The sequence below is a fragment of the Oncorhynchus keta genome, chromosome 11 (assembly GCF_023373465.1).
Source record: "Oncorhynchus keta strain PuntledgeMale-10-30-2019 chromosome 11, Oket_V2, whole genome shotgun sequence".
Lineage (NCBI taxonomy): Eukaryota > Metazoa > Chordata > Actinopteri > Salmoniformes > Salmonidae > Oncorhynchus > Oncorhynchus keta.
Window position 1 is genome coordinate 7,068,661 of NC_068431.1, and position 4,513 is coordinate 7,073,173.

The window sequence follows — 4,513 nt, forward strand, 5'->3', positions numbered from 1 at the left end:
GAGATCGAGGAGAGAGAAGTGAGAGGCGTGCCCCCTGGCAGGGACAGCAGACTGGCAAACATGAACTCCCTGGGCCTGGAAGGGCCTGGGCTGGAGCCTCCAGCTGGTCTCCACTAGCCCATGTGACCAGAAGAACCACCTCACTCACTCCTGTCCTTCACAGCATCATGAGAAACAGGTAAATAACTAAGGTATACCCCGGGATGGTACAGGAACGGACACCGCCCAACCCTAAACAGCAGCACAAACACCTGCTGAATCTCTCATGCATTTCCACTGAAGAAAACAGAGGAGGCCCACCTCACACACTGAACCAGTCTGACACTCTGCCCTGACAGAGGCCCACCTCACACACTGAACCAGTCTGACACTCTGCCCTGACAGAGGCCCACCTCACACACTGAACCAGTCTGACACTCTGCCCTGACAGAGGCCCACCTCACACACTGAACCAGTCTGACACTCTGCCCTGACAGAGGCCCACCTCACACACTGAACCAGTCTGACACTCTGCCCTGACAGAGGCCCACCTCACACACTGAACCAGTCTGACACTCTGCCCTGACAGAGGCCCACCTCACACACTGAACCAGTCTGATACTCTGCCCTGACAGAGGCCCACCTCACACACTGAACCAGTCTGACACTCTGCCCTGACAGAGGCCCACCTCACACACTGAACCAGTCTGACACTCTGCCCTGACAGAGGCCCACCTCACACACTGAACCAGTCTGACACTCTGTCCTGACAGAGGCCCACCTCACACACTGAACCAGTCTGATACTCTGCCCTGACAGAGGCCCACCTCACACACTGAACCAGTCTGATACTCTGTCCTGACAGAGGCCCACCTCACACACTGAACCAGTCTGACACTCTGCCCTGACAGAGGCCCACCTCACACACTGAACCAGTCTGATACTCTGTCCTGACAGAGGCCCACCTCACACACTGAACCAGTCTGATACTCTGTCCTGACAGAGGCCCACCTCACACACTGAACCAGTCTGACACTCTGCCCTGACAGAGGCCCACCTCACACACTGAACCAGTCTGATACTCTGTCCTGACAGAGGCCCACCTCACACACTGAACCAGTCTGATACTCTGTCCTGACAGAGGCCCACCTCACACACTGAACCAGTCTGACACTCTGCCCTGACAGAGGCCCACCTCACACACTGAACCAGTCTGATACTCTGTCCTGACAGAGGCCCACCTCACACACTGAACCAGTCTGACACTCTGCCCTGACAGAGGCCCACCTCACACACTGAACCAGTCTGACACTCTGCCCTGACACAGGCCCACCTCACACACTGAACCAGTCTGACACTCTGCCCTGACAGAGGCCCACCTCACACACTGAACCAGTCTGACACTCTGCCCTGACAGAGGCCCACCTCACACACTGAACCAGTCTGACACTTTGCCCTGACAGAGGCCCACCTCACACACTGAACCAGTCTGACACTCTGCCCTGACAGAGGCCCACCTCACACACTGAACCAGTCTGACACTCTGTCCTGACAGAGGCCCACCTCACACACTGAACCAGTCTGATACTCTGTCCTGACAGAGGCCCACCTCACACACTGAACCAGTCTGATACTCTGTCCTGACAGAGGCCCACCTCACACACTGAACCAGTCTGACACTCTGCCCTGACAGAGGCCCACCTCACACACTGAACCAGTCTGATACTCTGTCCTGACAGAGGCCCACCTCACACACTGAACCAGTCTGATACTCTGTCCTGACAGAGGCCCACCTCACACACTGAACCAGTCTGATACTCTGTCCTGACAGAGGCCCACCTCACACACTGAACCAGTCTGATACTCTGCCCTGACAGAGGCCCACCTCACACACTGAACCAGTCTGACACTCTGCCCTGACAGAGGCCCACCTCACACACTGAACCAGTCTGACACTCTGCCCTGACAGAGGCCCACCTCACACACTGAACCAGTCTGACACTCTGCCCTGACAGAGGCCCACCTCACACACTGAACCAGTCTGACACTCTGCCCTGACAGAGGCCCACCTCACACACTGAACCAGTCTGATACTCTGTCCTGACAGAGGCCCACCTCACACACTGAACCAGTCTGACACTCTGCCCTGACAGAGGCCCACCTCACACACTGAACCAGTCTGACACTCTGCCCTGACAGAGGCCCACCTCACACACTGAACCAGTCTGACACTCTGCCCTGACAGAGGCCCACCTCACACACTGAACCAGTCTGATACTCTGTCCTGACAGAGGCCCACCTCACACACTGAACCAGTCTGACACTCTGCCCTGACAGAGGCCCACCTCACACACTGAACCAGTCTGATACTCTGTCCTGACAGAGGCCCACCTCACACACTGAACCAGTCTGATACTCTGTCCTGACAGAGGCCCACCTCACACACTGAACCAGTCTGATACTCTGTCCTGACAGAGGCCCACCTCACACACTGAACCAGTCTGATACTCTGCCCTGACAGAGGCCCACCTCACACACTGAACCAGTCTGATACTCTGTCCTGACAGAGGCCCCACCTCACACACTGAACCAGTCTGATACTCTGCCCTGACAGAGGCCCACCTCACACACTGAACCAGTCTGATACTCTGCCCTGACAGAGGCCCACCTCACACACTGAACCAGTCTGACACTCTGCCCTGACAGAGGCCCACCTCACACACTGAACCAGTCTGATACTCTGCCCTGACAGAGGCCCACCTCACACACTGAACCAGTCTGACACTCTGCCCTGACAGAGGCCCACCTCACACACTGAACCAGTCTGACACTCTGCCCTGACAGAGGCCCACCTCACACACTGAACCAGTCTGACACTGCTCTGAACATAATCTTGTAAAACAACCATTGAACGCTGCTACCAAAAACCATTGAAGTTGTTTGGACAGCGATTTACACAGAGGCACCATGACGACTACCTCACTGCCTTTAGTGTCCATTCTACTGTCAACAACCCCGTGCCTCACATTCCTCCTAGTTCAAAGTGTTATTCTAGATTCTTCTATGTCCTCCATGTTTTTGCAGTGATTTGTAAAGAAGCAAAGGTAGAACACCTCCCACCAGACAGCATTACGACCCCACCAGACGGCACTACTACCCCACCTCCCACCAGACAGCATCACTACTCCACCTCCCACCAGACAGCATCACTACCCCACCAGACGGCACTACTACCCCACCTCCCACCAGACAGCACTACTACCCCACCTCCCACTAGACAGCATTACTACCCCACCTCCCACCAGACAGCACTACTACCCCACCTCCCACTAGACAGCATTACTACCCCACCTCCCACCAGACAGCATCACTACCCCACCTCCCACCAGACAGCATCACTACCACACCTCCCACCAGACAGCATCACTACTCCACCTCCCACCAGACAGCATCACTACCCCACCTCCCACCAGACAGCATCACTACCACACCTCCCTCCAGACAGCACTACTACCCCACCTCCCACCAGACAGCATCACTACTCCACCTCCCACCAGACAGCACTACTACCCCACCTCCCACCAGACAGCATCACTACTCCACCTCCCACCAGACAGCACTACTACCCCACCAGACAGCACTACTACCCCACCTCCAACCAGACGGCACTACTACCCCACCTCCAACCAGACATCATTACGACCCCACCAGACGGCACTACTACCCCACCTCCCACCAGACAGCATTACTACCCCACCTCCCACCAGACAGCACTACTACCCCACCTCCCACCAGACAGCACTACTACCCCACCTCCCACCAGACAGCACTACTACCCCACCTCCCACCAGACAGCACTACTACCCCACCTCCCACCAGACAGCACTACTACCCCACCTCCCACCAGACAGCACTACTACCCCACCTCCCACCAGACAGCACTACTACCGCACCTCCCACCAGACAGCACTACTACCCCACCTCCCACCAGACAGCACTACTACCCCACCTCCCACAAGACAGCATCACTACCCCACCTCCCACCAGACAGCACTACTACCCCACCTCCCACTAGACGGCACTACTACCCCACCTCCCACTAGACAGCACTACTACCCCACCTCCCACCAGACAGCACTACTACCCCACCTCCCACCAGACGGCACTACTACCCACCTCCAACCAGACAGCATTACGACCCCACCAGACGGCACTACTACCCCACCTCCCACCAGACAGCATTACTACCCCACCAGACGGCACTACTACCTCACCTCCCACCAGACGGCACTACTACCTCACCTCCCACCAGACAGCACTACTACCCCACCTCCCACCAGACGGCACTACTACCGCACCTCCCACCAGACAGCACTACTACCCCACCTCCCACCAGACAGCACTACTACCCCACCTCCCACCAGACAGCACTACCCCAGACCTCCCACCAGACGGCACCACTACTCCACCTCCCACCAGACAGCACTACTACCCCACCAGACAGCACCACTACCCCACCTCCCACCAGACGGCA

General features: G+C 56.9%; 1 long non-coding RNA gene across 7 annotated transcripts; it reads right to left on the reverse strand.

Annotated features, from left to right (window-relative positions):
* On the reverse strand, positions 1-3,162 carry LOC127933046 (uncharacterized). 7 transcript variants are annotated; one of them, XR_008147014.1, is made up of 3 exons: positions 1,865-2,066; positions 1,451-1,542; positions 1-898 (listed from the first exon to the last, which is right to left on the reverse strand). It is a non-coding gene; the product is annotated as an uncharacterized LOC127933046 (long non-coding RNA). The 7 variants fall into 7 exon arrangements; XR_008147013.1 differs by lacking the exon at positions 1-898 and adding an exon at positions 932-1,036; XR_008147011.1 differs by lacking the exons at positions 1-898; positions 1,865-2,066 and adding exons at positions 1,037-1,266; positions 2,648-3,162.
* Positions 3,163-4,513: the final 1,351 nt, after the last annotated feature.